Source organism: Mobula birostris, chromosome 5 (assembly GCF_030028105.1).
Source record: "Mobula birostris isolate sMobBir1 chromosome 5, sMobBir1.hap1, whole genome shotgun sequence".
In the NCBI taxonomy this organism is placed as follows: domain Eukaryota; kingdom Metazoa; phylum Chordata; class Chondrichthyes; order Myliobatiformes; family Myliobatidae; genus Mobula; species Mobula birostris.
This window is the reverse complement of record NC_092374.1, coordinates 13,996,059-14,015,321: the sequence shown is the minus strand read 5'-3', so window position 1 is coordinate 14,015,321 and position 19,263 is coordinate 13,996,059.

Sequence of the window (19,263 nt, the reverse complement as noted above, 5' to 3'; positions counted from 1 at the left end):
CAAGAACTGGAAAGAATATGGCACAGCTGTAACAAGCTGAGTGACCGTGCAAGTAGAGGACTAGTGAGAGAGCCAATCAAGAGACCTGTGACAACTCTGGAGGAGTTACAAGCTTCAGAGGCTGAGATGGGAGAGACTGCACATATAACAACTGTTGCCCGGGTGCTTCACCAGTTGCAGCTTCATGGGAGGGTGGCAAAGAGAAAGCCACTGTTGAAAAAAGCTGACATGAAATCTTGGCTAGAGTTTGCTGGAAGGCATTTGGGATACTCTGAAGTCAGCTGGAAAAAGGTTCTATGGTCTGATGAATCCAAAATTGAGCTTTTTGGCCATCAAACTAAACAGTATGTTTGGTGTAATCCAATCACCGCACATCATCAAAAACACACTATCCCTACCTTGAAGCATGTCAATGGCTGCATTATGCTGTGAGGATGCCTCTCTGCAGCAAGCCCTGGAAGGCTTGTGAAGGTAGAGGGTAAAATGAATGCAGCAAAATACAGGGAAATCCTGGAGGAAAACCTGATGTAGTCTGCAAGTGAACTATGACTTGGGAGATTTGTTTTCCAGCAAAACAATGACCCCAAGCATAAAGCCAAAGCTACACAGGACTGGCTTAAAAACAACAAAGTTAATGTCCTGGAGTGACAAAGTCAGAATCCAGACCTCAATCCAATTGAGAATTTGTGGCTGGACTTGAAATGGGCCACTTACTCACGATCCCCATGCAATCTGATGGAGCTTAAGCAGTTTTGTAAAGAAGAATGGGGAAAAATTGCAGTGTCCAGATATGCAAAGCTGATAGAGACCTATCCACACAAACTCAAGGCTGGTTTCCTTGATGTGCTGAACTGTGTCCACAACTGTCTGGAGCTTCTTACTGACTGGGGTAAAGCAGTTGCTGCACCAAGCCACGATGCATCCAGATAGAATGCTTTCTGTGGTGCATCGATAAAAATCGGTACAGGCCACTAGGGACATACCAGATTTCTTTAGCCTCCTGAGGAAGTAGAGACGTTGGTGAGCTTTCTTGGCCATGGCATCTCCATGATTGGACCAGGACAGGCCATTGGTGATGTTCGCTCCTGGGAAGCTGAGCTTCTCAACCTTGTCAACCTCAACACCATTGATGTAAACAGAAGCATGTCACTGACCTCTTTTATGAAGTCAATGACCAGCTCGTTATGACCTGTACCAATACTCAGCCTATATTATTGACTTAGTTAAGGATTTCAGCATGTTTACATTATGCTTTATTTGTGCTGTCACTGAGAGCCAGGACACCCTGGAGAATACATCTGCCCTTCTCCTAGGCACCATTAAGATGACGGTCAACAGCTAGACAGTCCTTTGACTAACATCTCAACTTAGAGACAGGCCCTCTGATAAACATGTCAACCTAGAGACAGGCCACCTGATAACACATCACTCATCCCTTCAATGCTGCCTACACTACATGCACAAGTCATTTTGTGAATCGTTGAGCCCATGATCTCTTAACTCAGTCAAGACCTCCACTGTGGAAACATGGGCTGGCTTATAATTGGATTGGAAGTCACACAATCTCACAGCAACAAAATGATCAGTAGAACTGCAGATAATTGGGGGCGTTTCCTTATCAGATTCACAGTTCCATGACAGCAGGGAATACTTCCATACTCTTCCCTCAATTTTGAGAGCTGGAATGGCCTCACAGCCTGAGGCAATGTGTTGTTCTATTTTATTTAGAGACACAGCACAGAACGGGCACTTCCAGTCTTGCTAGTTGCGCTGCCAGCAGCCCCCGATTTAACCCTATTGTAATCATACAATGATCAACTAACCTACTAACCAGTACGCCTTTGTACTATGGGAGGAAACCAGAGCACCCGGAGGAAACCCTTGCATTCCACGGAGAAGACATAAAAACCCCTTACAGAGGACGCCAGGATTGAACTCTGAACTTCCATGCTCTGAACTGTAATAACGTGGCGCTAACCACTACACTACCGTGGCAACTGTTTTTTTAAAACAATTTAGAATGTCAGTCTTTACTGGAATAGGACTTCACAATGTAAGTTTGTTATGAAACAAATAGTCAAGGGATATTGTTGTAATGATTATACAGCTATCTCTACAGGTCATAGGGATTCTCTGTGCATGAGTACATGAAGTTAATTTAACATCACACTGGGAAGCCACAGCTAACCAGGGCACTCAGAGTTAGGTCTGTATTTTGAAATCCAATAAGAATCATAAATATATACCAGCAATATGAATGGAACCTGTGACCAGTTCCCTTGGGTAAGATGGCATGGTTATCACACATACAGAGGGCTGGACTGTAGATCTGAAGACATTTCAAATACATGTTAGCTGGAGAGATGTAAAAGGAATTAAATAAACCTAGAATAATGGTCAAAATGGCACCAATCTGCAACCTTCGTCAACGTGGTGGCTCAGATTTAGCATTTTTTGGTTTTGTAGGAATGGTTTTGGGGACAGAGAGGGGAATTAAGAGTCTGGTTAGGATTTAGGTACAGGGATCTGGGGGAGTTAGAGGTCAGCCCAGACCCTAGGCCTCTGTTCCATGCTACATGTTCAATGGTCAGTGACATGGACATGCAACAAAGGACATCTTTGGACAGATATCACTGTGGACAAAGTTCAAAGTAAATTTATTATCAAAGCGCGCATATGTCACCACATACACCCCTGAGATTCACTTTCTTCTGAGCATACACAGAAAATGCAAGAAACATCATAGAATCAATGGAAGACGGCACCCAACAGATTGGAAACCAACCAACATGCAAAACACAACAAGCTGCAAATACAAAAGAAAAGAAAAAAATAATGAATAAATAAGCAATAAGTATGGAGAACATTAGATGAACAGCCCCTTGAAAGTGAGCCCAAAGTTTGTGGGAATAGTTTAGTGATGGGACAAATGAAATTGGGTGAAGTTATCCCTCTGGTTCAAGAGTCTGAGAGTTGAAGGGTAATCATTGTTCCTGAACCTGGCGGTGTGGGTACTGAGGGTCCTGTACCTTCTTCAAGATAGCAGCAGCGAGAAGAGAGCATGGCCTGGGTGTTGGTGGTCCCTGATGATGGATGCTGCTTTCCTGTGATTGTGCTCTATGTAGATGTGCTCAATGGTGGACCAGTGAGGGTGAGGGTCAGTTAGTACCCCCAGCTTGGTGGATCATGGGATCATATGTCCATGCAGGCAGGAGGCTAGAGAGCCAGTGACACTCTAGGTATGCCAGTGAGCCTGGATTTCAGGCTCCCATCGTCAGTTAGTCCTGGGGTCAATACCAAAGGCCGAGGACTGAAGGTCAATTTGGAAGTATGGAAGTCCAAGCCCATTGGTCAAAGCCCTGGGTCAACGTGTTTGAGATCTACTGGGGAGTCAGAGGCTTGCTGTCCTCGACTTCACTGGATACCTGGCGGCCTGTGCTGGGATTGTAGGACTGACTGTGGGGGTAATTGGGTGCATGGGAAAGAGGAAGAGGGTTTGTTTTGCTTTTTGTGTTCTGTGTTATTCTGCTGAGCGTTGTGGGTGTGCTATGTTGACACCAGAATGTGTGGTGACACTTGCCCCTAGGTTATGTTGGTTGTTAACGGAAATGATGCACTTCACTGTATGTTTTGATTTACATGTGATCAGTAAATGAATCTGAATCTTAATATTGAGTTGGTATTGGTACCACTGTTCAGGCCAGGCCGGCAGACAGAATTGTCCAAATGTAGATGTTAGAACAAACAGTCAGCTGAAGGATCTCAGTGGCACGAGCAACATCTCCAGATGGTAAAGGAGGTGTCGACATATGTCCATACGTGGCCTCCTCTACTGCCATGATGAGGCTAAACTCAGGTTGGAGGAGCAACACCTCATATACCGTCTAGGTAGTCTCCAGCCCCAAGTTATGAACATAGAATTCTCCAACTTCCGGTAATTCCCTCCTCCTCCCCTCCCCTATCTCAGTTTCACTCTCCCCCCTCCCTCAGCTGCCTATCACCTCTCTCATGGTTCCGCCTCCTTCTACTACCCATTGTGTTTTCCCCTATTCCTTCTTCACCTTTCCTGCCTATCCCCTCCCTGCTTCCCCTCCCCCACCCCTTCATCTTCCTCCTTACTGGTTTTTCACCTGGAACCTACCAGCCTTCTCCTTCCGACCCTCCCCCTACCTTCTTTATAGGGCCTCTGCCCCTTCCCTCTTCAGTCCTGATGAAGGGTTCCGGCCCGAAACATTGACTGATCATTTAAATTCTAAGTTGGATAGCTGCAGGTTTCTGTTCAGTATCTTTGAAATGCCATCCTAACTCATTTTGTGGAATGACTGAAACAACCAGGTCTGTGTCCAATTTCATCTTAATTAATTTTCTGTTCACTTCTGGTGTAAACCATATTGCTTGTCTCTTATTAGTTTTCACATTCTAAATCTCAAAGCTACTCAGTCCTGTGTCATTATCAGAATTTTCATCAACAGCATGCAGATTAGTGTTCTTTATGAAACTGCAACGTGACTTTTTATCTTTTTTGTCTTCTTTGTGCAGTGCATTTATTTTTGAATGCCTGACATGCTCTTCGTATGTGTCCTGAACCTGTTTCATCTTTAAACCTGCATTGGTCTGGTATATGTGAGCCTCTGCCACATTGATAACACAATGTGTTCGGCCAGGCCAGTTTCTGTTTAGACCTTGCCATTTTGTTCACGCTCACTTTCATTCCTGACTACAACTCAATTGTGTCTCCAGCTGCTGTTTCCATTGATACAGCAATTTCAACTGCTCTTTTAAATGTAAGGTGTGCCATTTTAGAATGCTTTCTTGAAAGATTCCACAAACTAAATGATCTCTCAATGCATCATTAAGCCTATCACTGAACTGACAATGCTCGGGCAATCTCTTCAATTCAGCAACATAAGCTGAAATGGACTCCCCTTCCTTTTGATACCACTTTGAAACCTAAAGTATTCTGCGATCAACAAAAGTTTCTGTTATAAATGTTCCTGCATTATGTTCATGATAGCAGCAAAGTTCATCTCAGCTGGTTTGGTTGGAGCACTTAAACTTCATAATTAAACTGTATGCATTTCCACCTCTGGCGCTCTGTGACACTGGCACTCACTTTTCATCGCCTATTTCATTTGCTTCAAAATACTACTCAATTCATTCGGTATGCATCATCCGTTACCTGTTTTGTGCAATTAAACACAGCTATATCTCTGATGTAGCCAGCTATTTCTGCTCTTTTAAAATGTATTATTTTTATCACCCGGCACTCACTGTTTCTGAACCCATGAATTGTATCCATTTTCTGCCTTTTTTAAAAACTCTAACATCTCTCTTACCTTCCAAAGGAAAAAACATGCTGTGCTTCAGCAGGTAGGAAGTCATATTGAGTTCAGTTTAAAACTTACTCATTACCACTGTTATGTTTTGTAACTCCAGCAACTAAATGAAAGAAAAACACAGGAGCTGGGGAAGTTGTGCACTTAGTTTTTCTTTTGTGGGGCATAATTACGTATGCCATTCACGTATGCCTTGGAAGGACCTTTTTCAACCAGGGGTGGTGAATCTGTGGAAGATATTGCCACAAGGGGGTTATGCAGGCCAAGACTTTGGGAACAATTAGTTCAAATATTACCGAAGTACATATATGTTTCTATATATTACCCTAATATTCATTTTCTTGTAGACATTTACAGAAAAGAAGAAATACAGTAGAATTCACAAAAAAAAACTATGCATAAATTATAGATAAGCTAGAGATTGATTGGTTCTTGATTGGTAAGAAGTTTAAGGGTTACAGGGAAAAGGCAGGAAATTGGGTTAAAAATAAATCAGCCACAATTGCAGAGCAGACTCAATGGACAGAAAAGCCCAATCCTGCTCCCCTACCTTAGAACATTGAACATAGAACGGTATAGTGTGGGAAGAGGCTCTTCAGCCTACAATGTTGTACCCAACCAATTAAATTAGTAATCGGGGTAAATGGGTGTCAGGGAGGGGTAGCACCTCTGGTGGGGGAACATTTCACGTTCTTTTCAAGGTGGTTAGTCCACCTTTGGTCCCCACCTGGCACTCAGCTCTCATCTGTGGCTCCCTGTAGCTGTTTGCATGTGACAGCGGCCACACCCCGGGCAACGGCTTCGACAAGCCGGCTAAACCAGGTGAGGGTAGCCAACGGGTCTCAAACCCTCGGTGAGAGAGGGAGTTGTCTATCCCAGCATGTGAAGACAGACTCCGGCGGATTGAGCGGACGAGACCAATGGAAGGTCCAACGGTCAAGAAGGAGGTCTCTGTAAGCGTCGTGGAACGTCCTGGTCATCCACTGCGCCTAGTCCCATCTCCAGTCGTCTCGACTCTTGTCTTGCCACTTTATCGAGATGGGAATTGGGAAGAGAGAGTGAGGCTGACGCTGCGCAACTTTCCCTCAGTTAAGTCCAAATCACGCGCTAGTCTCGACACCATCATCTTCATAATGGTGTCGAGGTCTTCATCGACGACGGCGATGGACAAACAACAACAACAAATTAGTAATCAAATGGCCAACTAAATTAATCCATTCTGCCCACACAATGTCCATATCTTTCTATTTCCCTCACATTCATGTACCCATCTAAATATATCAAAAATCCCCAATGTATCTGTCTCTACCTCCATCTTATGGCCTATTTCTATGTTCTATAACACTGCAACTCTAAACTAGCCCAAGGACCTGTGGCAAGATACCTACCTCTTATACGCCTGCCACAACAATGCGGAAACAGCCCAAGATGAGAGTGAGAGTTAAGAATCTGTCGATTGCCCTGGACAGTGAGCCTGCCACAATTCTATGTGGTGGCACACGCTGATCATTAGAAAGGTAATTACTGGCAAAAGGAAGAACTCTTTCTGCATGACCTTTCAAATATACTTCAAGTTACATAACTGTAATCATTACTTATCCCTTAACATTGATAGTCAAAACAAAGGGCAGCTGGGATATTAATTACACACAAAGTTAAATGAACAAAATATTTGGGCAAACAACAGGAATTCTGCAGATGCTGGAAATTCAAGCAACACACATCAAAGTTGCTGGTGAACGCAGCAGGCCAGGCAGCATCTGTAGGAAGAGGTGCAGTCAACGTTTCAGGCCGAGACCCTTCATCAGGACATAATTTAATAAAATATTTGGGCAGGTCACTTGGTCTACCTTTGATTGATCAATACAATGCATTAGGAAAAGCAAATAAATTGACAGTAGTTAATGTAGCCCATGTTTATTCGACTGGAATTATTATGAATCAACAGCTTTATTAGACTTACACTTGCTGGGTTTCAGACCAGCTCCTAGTTCTCCAGTCATTCGACTGTGTTGCCCCTGTGCTCAGAATCTGGTGGTTTGCAGCCACCTGCTGGTCACTCGGAGAATTGCTGTCTATCAGAGCCACTGCAAGTCAAGTAAGAAAGGGAGAGAGGTACAACGGCGGTTCATGGAAATGATTCCAGGATTGAATGGCTTGTCATATGAAGAGCATTTGATTGCACCGGGCCTAGAATACAGAAGAATGAGGGGTGACCTCACTGAAACCTAACAAATGATGAAAGGCCTCGATAGAATGGATTTGGAGAGGATGTTTCCTGTGGTGGGAGAGCCTAAGACCAGAGGACGCAGCCTCAGAATAGAGGGGTGTCCTTTTAGAACGGAGGTGAGGAGGATTTTCTTTAGCCACAGAGTGGTGAATCGGTGGAATGCTACAATGTTACAACAGTGGTGTGCAGAAGAGCATTGCAGAGTCAAAGTTCAAAGCACATTTATTATCAAATTATGTATATATTATACAACCTTGAGATTCATCTCCTAACAGGCAGCCATGAAACAAAGGAACCCAAAAGAACCCACTTATGATAAAAGACCATCATACACCCAATGTGCAGAGAGAGAAAAACACATCATGCGGACAGTAACCACAAGGAAGTGGCTTTCTGGACTGAAGTCCGCCAGGAAAGTCCCATAGTTCAGCGCAGAGCCAAGTTCTGGAGCTGCGATCTAAGCCGACTGTCCCTCACCTCATCGGTGAGTGCACGACACATCGAACCTTGAAGTGGATCGGCCAGAGCAGTTGAAGACCATGAACATACACTAAGTGGCTACTTTATTAGGTACAGAGGTAATCCTTGCATTATATAAATGTATGATATATGTGCATTTATATGTAATATATGTGTTATATACTGTAAATCCATAGTAATTATACAGATATCAAAAGGACAAACTGAATCAGAGAATCATATACCAGGTTTGTGCATGGTTCAAGTACATTGAAATAAAGGAACACATTTAGTCCATTTAGCCTTTCAATTATGGCTGATTTTTTTTCTCAACTCCATTCTCTCAGTAACTATTAATCCCTTTACCAATCAAGAACATATCCATCTCTGCCTTAAATACACCCAATGATTTGTCCTCACAGCCCCTGTGGTAATGAATTCAACAGATATCCCACCCCTGGCTAAAGAAATTCCACCTTATCTCAGTCTCCCAGGGGCATCCTTTAATCCTGAGGCTGTGCCTTCTGGTCCTAGACTCTCTTACTAATGGTGGCATCATCTCCACATCCACTCTATCCAGGCCTTTCAGTATCCATAAGGTTTGAATGAGATTCCCCATCTCAGCCTTTTGAACTCCAGTAAGTTCTGGTCCAGAGAAACCAAACGCTCCTCATAAATTAAGCTTCTCATTCCCGCGATAACTCTTCAGAACCTGGCAATGCACCATGCTCTTTGTCTTAGGTCTGTTTGAAACAGAGTTATAGCAGAAATGATTCACCTATCTTTTTTCATACAACTAGGACATGCACAGTGAACCAAATGAGTTCACTCCTTAATGTATAATTCTGCACATTTGCATCAATTTTATAATTCTACAATAGGTTGAAAAATTCTTTGTAGCATTCGGTGAAGCAGAAATACAAGTTATTTTTTATTTTACTTTCAAATGCAGCCACCCTACTTCCAAAGCCTCAGCAATCACTCGCTCATAAAGACCGGGCTTGATGCATTTGTCCTGTCACCAAAAACCAGTGGCCCAGATCAAATGGCTGCCGTCTCAGTCTGGGGAATTGTCTGCATCATAAAAGAGACTTCAGGAAAAAATGAGAATTTACTTTTGATGGCAGAGTTCTGGGAACTTGGGAAGATTTATTACAAGTGCTGTGAGTACTATTCTTGTTCATGAGATCTTTGACTAGCCTCAGGTAATCACAATCAGGAGAACAATACCCAGGTTTCCACCGATTCCTGGCAGTCTCAATGGATAATTACCACTTCTTTATGTGCATATGTACTCTAGCAGGGTAAACACCAAATAATTTATAATGGGTTTTCAAAGGATACCATGGTATACTATTTATTTACTTGTCTATCTATCTACCTTTCTTTCCACCTATTTATTAAATTATCTACCTATCTGTCTATTTACCTATCTATTAATCCACTGCTCTATCTATCTGTTTGTCTGTCTGTCTGTCTATCTATCTATCTAATTATCTATCTACCTACCTGCCTATCAAATTATCTATCTATGTGTCTGTCTGTCTATCTACTTATCTGTCTATCTATCTGTCTGTCTACTTATCTGTCTATCTATCTATGTATTTATCTACATATCTATCTATCTATCTGTCCCTCTGTCTGTCTACCTATCTATCTGTCTATCTATCTATCTAGCTATCTGTCTATCTATCTATCCACCTATCTGTCTCTCTCTATCTGTCTATCTGTCTACCTATCTATCTACCTGTCTGCCTGTCTACCTATCTGTCTATCTATCTATCTATCTATATGTGTATCTATCTATCTATCTATCTATTTGTCTATCTGTCTATCGGTTTATCTATCTATCTATCTATCTATCTATTTGTCTACCTGTCTATCGGTCTATCTATCTACCTGTCTGTCTATTTATTTACCTATCAATTTTTCTATCTGTCTGTCTATCTATCTATCTATCTATCTATCTATCTATCTATCTGTCCATCTATCTACCTATCTGTCTCTTCATCTGTCTATCTACGTATCTATCTGTCTATGTATCTACCTACCTATCTATCTATCTCTCTATTTATATATGTATCAATCTATCTACCAGTCTATCTATCTATCTACCTGTCTGTCTATCTACCTATCTATTTTTCTATCTGTGTCTATCTACCTATCTATCTATCTGCCTATCTACCCATCTGTCTCTCTACCTATCTACGTATCTATCTGTATATCTACCTATCTATCTTTCTATCTGTCTATCTATATATCTATCTATCTGTCTGTCTACCTGTCTATCTATCTATTTGTCTGTCCATCTACCTATCTATCTTTCTATCTGTCTATCTATCTATGTGGTTTATTGTTGTCACACGTACTGAGATACGGTGAAAACTTTGCTTTGCACGCTGCCTATACGGCCACATCACAGGAGTCCACGGAAGTGGTACGGGGGAAAGCAATAACAGAATGTAGATTATACTGTCACAGTTTCTCTGTACTCTACTACAGATACCGAGAAAATACCGAGCAGGTAGACAATAGATTGTGAAGTCAGGTGTCCAAATTCTAGAACCATTCTTATAACCGCAGTCCTTGAGCCTGGTGGGATGTGCTTTCAGACTTTTACAAATTCTGCCTGTTGGGAGGGGATTGAAGAGAGAATGTCCGGGGTGGGAGGGGCTTTGATTGTGCTGGCTGCTTTACTGAGGCAGCAAGAAGTGTAGACAGACTCCATGAAGCGGAGGCTAGTTTTTTATTATGATGTGGTGAGCTGTGTCCATTACACTCTGAGAATCACCGGCATATGCCTTGAAGTTTGTTGTTATGCGGCGGCACTGCATTGCAATACATAATAATATAAACTATGAATTACAGTAAGAAGTGTGTGTGTGTGTGTGTGTGTATATAGTTAAATTAAATTAGTGCAAAAAAGTAGTGAGGTAGTATTCATTGGTTCAATGTCCACTCAGAAGTCAGATGGTAATGGGGAAGAAACTGTTCCTGAATTGCTGAATGTAGCAATGAGAAGGGTGATGGGGGTCCTTAATGACGGACGTTGCCTTTTTGAGGCTCTCTGTAGTTTCTTGCCGTCACAAGCAAAGCAGTTGTCACACCAAGCCACGGTGTATCTGTATAAGGCGCCTTCTGAGTTTTCTCATTAAAATTTGGTGAGGTTTAAGGGTGGGATGAGAAATTTCTTCAGCATCTTGAGAAAGTAGACATGATGGTGTGCTAGCAGTAGAGGTATACATCAGGATTAAAGTAGATGATTATAACAATAGGCCTGAGCGGTCTTTCCCTCTCCTACATTTTAACGCTGATCAGCGTAGCAGAAGATCTGGTCCAGGATGATTCACTAAAGCTGCAGAGAGCCACCAGTAACTCAGTTACCTGTGGATAATGCCCTAATTCATCTTTGGAAATGTCATTCATCAGCAACTCTCCATTCAAATTATTTCAGATGTCTCCTAAAACTTTGACAAACATGTATAGATGCACAGTGGAGAGTATCCTGACCAGTCGCTTCACGGCCTGGTATCAAACACCAATGCCCAGGAACAGGAAAGTGGAAGAAGCAGCCCAGTCCATCGCAGGCAAAGCCCTCCCCACTATTGAGCATAGTTACGAGGAGTGCTGCCACAAGATAGCTGCATCTATCATCCATCTAGGCCATGCTTGTTCCTTGCTACTGCCATCAGATAGAAAGTAGGCCCCAGGACCACCAGGTTCTGGAACAGCTATTACCTTTCAACCATCGGGCTCCTGGATCAGAGAGGATAACTTCACTCACCTCAACTCTGAACTGATTCTACAACCTGTAAACTCTCTTTCAATGACTCTGTAACTCCTGTTCTCAGTGTTAATCTATATTTTTGCACAGTCTGTCTTCTTTTGTACATTGTTTGTTTTAGTCTTTATATCTAGTTTTTCATAAATTCTATTCTTTATTGTCTGGTAATTGTCCATATGAAAGATGGTGACATATATGTACCTTACTAATAAATTTACTATGACTTTGATTTCTGTTTCTCCAAATCTAACTTAATTAGTGGGCTGATCGTGCCTGACCTTTCCTGGAGGTCTCTGGCATCATGGTGCCCGGTCTTCAGCCAGTTTAATTTGGTCACTTTGATGCTGAGTGTCAAGAGGGTGTGAACACCAATGTCATTATTGGAACACTGAAGATCTGTGCTTTCACTCCAGATATTTTAAGATAGTTCTAGCATGTCCTGACACAGCTTCTTGAGCCAAAACATCAAGAAAGGGAGTAGGGATAGCCCAGGAAATTATAGGCCAGTGAGTCTTACTTCAGTGGTTGGTAAGTTGATGGAAAAGATCGTGAGAGACAGGATTTATGAACATTTGGAGAGGCATAATATGATTAGGAATAGTCAGCGTGGCTTTGCCAAAGGCAGATCATGCCTTACGAGCCTGATTGAATTTTTTGAGGATGTAAATAAGCACATTGATGAAGGTAGTGTACATGGATTTTAGCAAGGTATTTGATAAGGTACCCCTTCAAAGGCTTATTGAGAAAGTAAGGAGGCATGGGATCCAAGGGGACATTGGTTCATGGATCCAGAACTGGCTTGCCCACAGAAGGCAAAGCGTGGTTGTAGATGGGTCATATACTGCATGGAGGCCAGTGACCAGTGGTGTGCCTCAGGGATCTGTTTTGGGACCCCTACTCTTTGTGATTTTTATAAATGACCTGGATGAAGAAGTGGAGGGATGGGTGAGTAAATTTGCTGATGACACAAAGGTTGGGTGTGTTGTAGATAGTGTGGAGGACTGTCAGAGGTTACAATGGGATATTGATAGGATGCAAAACTGGACTGAGAAGTGGCAGATGGAGTTCAACAAAGATAAGTGGGAGGTGGTTCATTTTGGTAGGTCAAATATGATGGCAGAATATAATATTAATGGTAAGACTCTTGGCAGTGTGGAGGATCAGAGGGATCTTGGGGTCCGAGTCCATAGGACACTCAAAGCTACTACGTAGGTTGACTCTGTGGTTAAGAAGGCACATGGTGCATTGGCCTTCATCAATCATGGGATTGAGTTTAAGAGCCGAGAGGTAACGTTGCAGTTATATAGGACCCTGGTCAGACCCCACTTGGAATACTGTGCTCAGTTCTGGTCGTCTCACTATAGGAAGGATGTGGAAACCATAGAAAGGGTGCAGAGGAGAGTGGTGACTGCGTGGAATGGGCTGCCGGCAGCGGTGGTGGAGGCAGAAACGATGGGATCTTTTAAGAGACTCCTGGATGGCTACATGGAGCTTAGGAAAATAGAGGGCTCTGGGTAAAGCCTAGGTAGTTCTAAGGTAGGGACATGTTTGGCACAACTTTGTGGGCTAAAGGGCCTGTATTGTGCTGTATGTTTTCTATGTTCTATGTTCTATTCTATCAACAATTCCTTTCCCCCACAAATGCTACCTAATCTTCTGAGTTCTAGCAGATTGCCTATTGCTGCAGAGTATTTCCTCAGATTCCCTCTATGATTTTGGACTTCTCCTTTGTTTCTCATAATTTTGTATGCATGGATTTTTCTGCACACACTCCAGAAGTTCAACAGCATCTGGACAAATAGCCTCATCCATCACTTATCAACAAGAACACTGTTGCCAAACTATATGGTTTAAAGGAATGATTGCCCAGACAGTCTGTTTATCCAAGGGGACCTTGCTTTGTGAATCCAGAATTGACTTCCTGACAGAAGGCAGAGTGGTTGTAGACAGGTCATATTCTGCATGGAGGCCGGTGACCAGTGATATGCCTCAGGGATCTGTTCTGGGACCCCTACTCTTCATGATTTTTATAAATAACCCCAATGAGGCAGTGGAGGGATGGGCTCGTAAATTTGCTGATGACACAAAGGTTGGGAGTGTTGTGGATAGTGTGGAGGGCTATCAGAAGTTACAGCGGGACATTGATAGGATGCAAAACTGGGCTGAGAAGTGGCAGATGGAGTTCAACCCAGATAAGTGTGAGGTGGTTCATTTTGGTAGGTCAAATATGATGGCAGAATATAGTATAAATAGTAAGACTCTTGGCAGTGTGGAGGATCAGAGGGATCTTGGGGTCCAAGTCCATAGGACACTCAAAGCTGCTGCGCAGTTTGACTCTGTGGTTAGGAAACCATAAGGTGTATTGGCCTTCATCAACCATGGGAATTGAGTTTAAGAGCTGAGAGGTAATGTTACAGCAATGTAGGACCCTGGTCAGACCCCACTTGGAGTACTGTGCTCAGTTCTGGTCACCTCACTACAGGAAGGATGTGGAAACTATAGAAAGGGTGCAGAGGAGATTTACAAGGATGTTGCCTAGATTAGGGTGCATGCCTTATGAGAATAGGTTGTGCGAACTCGGCCTTTTTTTCTTGGAGCGACGGAGGATGAGAGGCGACCTGATAGAGGTGTATAAGATGATGAGAGGTATTGATTGTGTGATAGTTAAAGGCTTTTTCCCTGGGCTGAAATGGCTAACACAAGAGAGCACAGTTTTAAGGTGCTTGGATATAGGTACAGAGGAGATGTCAGGGGTAAGTTTTTACACAGAGAGTGGTGAGTGTGTGGAATGGGCTGCCGGTGACAGTGGTGGAGGCGGATACGATAAAGTCTTTTAAGAGACTCCTGGATAGGTACATGGAGCTTAGAAGAATAGAGGGCTATGGGTAACCCTAGGTAATTTCTAAAGTAAGTACATGTTTGGCACAGCTTTGTGGGCCGAAGGGCCTGTATTGTGCTGTAGGTTTTCTATGTTTCTATCATATTAAGTGGATCAAATGGAAAACAGAAAACATACCCATGATTACACAGAATGAAAATGGACCTTGTCTTCTTTTAGCGATCATGAACGTTCTTCGGCACGGAAGATTAAACTACCACCCATATCAAAACTGTACCAGCAGAGCAGTTAATGGAGTAATTGGCTGAATATTACAACATAAAACAAGACATAGGAGCAGAATTGGGCCATTCAGCCCATCGAGTCTGCTCCGCTATTCCATCATGGCTGATTTATTATCCCTCTCAATCCCAATTTTCCTACCTTTCCCTATAACCTTTAGCACCCTGACTAATCAAGAACCTTTCAAACTCCATTTTAAATATGCCCAGTCATGATGTGCACTGGCAAATGACTGAATCCAGGTGTGGAGGAATGACAGACTCCCATGTAAAGATGGAAACAGGAGATTATACACAGAAACCCCAACAAAACATCACTGGCTCAGCAGAACGACACCCCGAGATGAATCATTCTCAACACAAGGACCCCACTATAAGAGCTAATCAAGGGTCCGCTTTAAATTATCATGGTACGCGGAAAACCCATGCCAGTCAAAATGAACTTGACAAGATTAAACAGAAAGCACAAGGACTAATGACTCTAGTTAAGACAACAATTAACAATTTCTCAGAACCCAAACTCAATAGCTGTCCGCACAGACCCACGAGGCTCATGACAATACCTAGTAACTTAGCCTTCACATCCGTCTGTGCCGATGAATTTCAAAGGTTCACCACCCTCTCTGGCTAAAGAAGTTCTTCCTCCTTATATTCTTGAAGCACAGCCAAAAGAAATCACTGATGCTGAAGGACAGAAAAAAAAAATCTTTTTTCGGGCCAGCATGGTAGAGTAGTGGTGAGCATAATGCTATTACAGTGCAGGTGACCAAGGTTCAATTACACTGCTGTCTGTAAGGAGTTTGCACGCTCTCTCTGTGACTGCATGGATTTTCTCTGGGTGCTTTGGTTTGCTCCCACATTCCAAAGGCATACGGGTTAATAGGTTAATTGGCCACATGAGTGTAATTTGGCAGCGTGGGCTCATTGGGAGGGGAGGATACAAGCTGTACCACTAAATAAGTAATAAAAATAACTCTCAATCATCCCCCTGTCCACATGGCATTAGTGAATGGTGAACATTAAGCCTAGACTCACTTTTGCCCTTAAGTGATGTTGAAGGTGCAATATTTTAGGGAAACAGAATATTTTAGGGTAGTTGAGATATCAGATTAGTGATAAGACTTCTAGATCTTCCACCCAGAGTCATGAGTTCAAATCCCACCACGACAAATGGGGAATTTAAATTTTAATCGTAAAACAAAAATGTGGATATGGGGAGGGCGGGAGAGCTCTTTTCTCTGTAGCAGTAACAATGAAGCAACCAGTTAATTGCACGTGATTCACCAATATCCTTCAGAGAAGGAAATCTGCCAACCTAATCCAGTCTGGACTGTATGTGACTCCAGACCCATTAAGTGATTGACTCATAATTGTCACAGAGTCAGAGAGCCATACAGCACAGAACTTAGTCACTCAATCTACCATGCCAATGCCAACCATAAAAAATGTTATTTTTCCACAGATTTTATGTCTTGGAATATGGTTCCCCTCCATGGACTCAGTATATGCTCCCCAGTACATCAGTAAAGCTGCAAACATAATCAAAGACAACACTCACCCCACTCACTCTCTCTTCTTCTCCTTGCATTGGCAAAAGATGCAAAAGCTTCCAGGTTTAGGACAGCTTCTGTACCACTGTCTATACTATTGAATGGTCCCCTACTACAATCAGATGAACTCTCAAACTCACAGCCTACCTCGTTTTGACTATGTCTGTACAACTACGTATCAAATAAATAAAGGCATGCACGCAGAGGTGCAGTTAACTTGTAAATTCACTTTGCAGAGAGAACAGAAAATCAATGACATAGGTTCAGTTATCAGTCAATTTTCCACATTGATAACATCTTTGGCTTTAGGCACCATTCAGGGACATTTTGTGTGTTTCATATTCTAAACTGTTCTTCTGTAGTTCTGATGTATTCTTTGCTACTGTCTCCATTACTATTGCTATGGTTATTACCCATTCGAAGGTTAGGTCTTTTTCTGACAGTAGCCTCTTTTGAGTGCTTTGACTATGCATGCCACATACAAGCCTGTCCCTTAATGCATCAGAAAGTCCATCTCCAAAGTCACAGTATTGGAGAACTTTGCGCAGTTCTGTGATGTATTCAGAAATGCTTTCATCCTTTGACTAGTTCCTTTTGTGAAATCTAAATCTCTCAGATATTACTAGCAGTTTTGTGCTCAAGTGATTTTGTAAAATGTCAACAATTTTGTCAAATGTCTTGCTGGCTGGCTTTCACTAAGTTGCATATGAGCCATACATTTTAGCACCCAATAAACTAAGAAGTGTGGAGACTTTCTTTTCCTAATCCACGTCATTAGCATTACAATACAGTTCAACACTCTCAAAATATAATTCCCATTCCTCATTAGCACTATCAAATTTGTCATCTTCCCTGACTAAAGCCATCATCATGTTATTTTCACTTTAGCTTTGCTAGATGTGCATCTCTCACTGAGTACTATGCACTGTCACTCACGCATCACTGTGCTAGCATCGTGACTGCCTCCTCTGTACTGGTTCACACTTTCTCTCACTGTCTTTCTCTCTCTCAGCCTCCGAGTTCTGTCATCTCATAACTGTCGGTGCAGTTGTTGATATTCACTGACATTCGGGTTGATACTCGTTGCCAATTTGTTGTGTCTGTACATCTCCACATCAAATACATAAAGACACACACTCGGAGGTGAAGTTAACTTGTATATCCACTTTGCAGAGAGAGAAACAAATCAATGTGCCTGGGTAAGTTATCAGTCTATAATTAATGCTAAGTGGAGTCCATAAGACCATAAGATATAGGAGCAGAATTAGCCATTCAGCCCATCGAGTCTGTTGCATTGTGGCTGATCCCAGATCCCACTCAACCCCATACACCAACCTTCTCACCAAGTTCTTTGATGCCTTGATTGATCAGGAAACGATTAACTTCTGCCTTAAATATACATATGGACCTGGCCTCCACCACAGTCCACAGATTGACTGCTCTCTGGCTAAAAAAAATTCCTCCGTACCTCTGTTCTAAAGGGTTGCTCCTCAATTCTGAGGCTGTGCCCTCTAGTTCTGGACACCCCCACAGTTGGAAACATCCTCTCCCCATCCACTCTATCTAATCCTTTCAACATTTGGTAGGTTTCAATGAGATCCTCACGCATTCTTCTAAATGCCAGTGAGTCATTGTGCTAAAAGAAATAGATCTGTACACCATAATGACCTTTGCACCTTGATGTCTGCCTGCCTTGCACTGTCTCTGATGCTCTTTATTCTGCACCCTGTTTTCGCTTTTCCCTTATCCTACTTCAAAATAGTAATGCGATGAAATGATCTGTATGGAAAACAGTACCTCAGTACATGTAATAACGCAAAGATTCAAAGTACATTTATTATCAAAGTATACATGCAGTATACTTCTCACAGACAGCCACGAAGCAAAGAAAACCATGAACCTGTTCAATGAAAAACATCAAAATCCCAACTCGCAAATAAAGGTGCAAATCGTGCAAATGGCAAAAAAGGAGTGAAAGACACAGAGAATAAGACATCATACATCAAGCTGACAGGAAGGTGACAGTAACTCAAACAACCCCACATTACAACAGTGATTTGCAGAAGAGCATCTCTGAACACAAAGCTTGTCAAACCTTGAAATGGATGGGCTACAGCAACAGAAGATCACAAACTTACAGTCAGTAGCCACTTTACTGGGTGCAGGTGGTACCTAATAAAGTGGCCACTGAGTGTATTTTCCTGAACAAGATTCTTCCGTGAAGCAATGGAACCATCTTGGAATGTTCGGCCCCAGCTCAGGTCACCTCCGCCTAGTGCTGTGCTGTCTGTTGACTGCAAGTCGCAGAGCCAATCTTCCCCGATCAAACTCGCACAAAACAGCAACAAAAAGGAGCAACCAGAAACCAGAAACACACCATAACATGAGCACGTCACAACATAGACCAATTTACCAATTCATCGAGGTTGAAGTTCCTACCTGTACTAATCCCATTTCCCAACAGTCACTTCAGAAGAAATTAGGGAAGAACAATAAATGTGGCACTTCAGGTGACATCAAAATCAAAGTCAAGTTTATTGTCATAACTTCTTCTTTGGTTGTCCATCAAAATCCGATGACGACATCCACTCCTTTAACGGTGAGATCTCTGATGACTACACAGTCCTATCCTGGACCCACAAGCTCTATTGCAGGTGGGACATATATATATGGTAGTGGTGGCAACCGTGGCTGCATTTCTCCGGGCTCTCTTCTGCTGTCTTCTGGTTGTTCTTTCCATCTCCAGAACATGAACCCCGTCCCTACACAGCTGTCGCCAAGTGG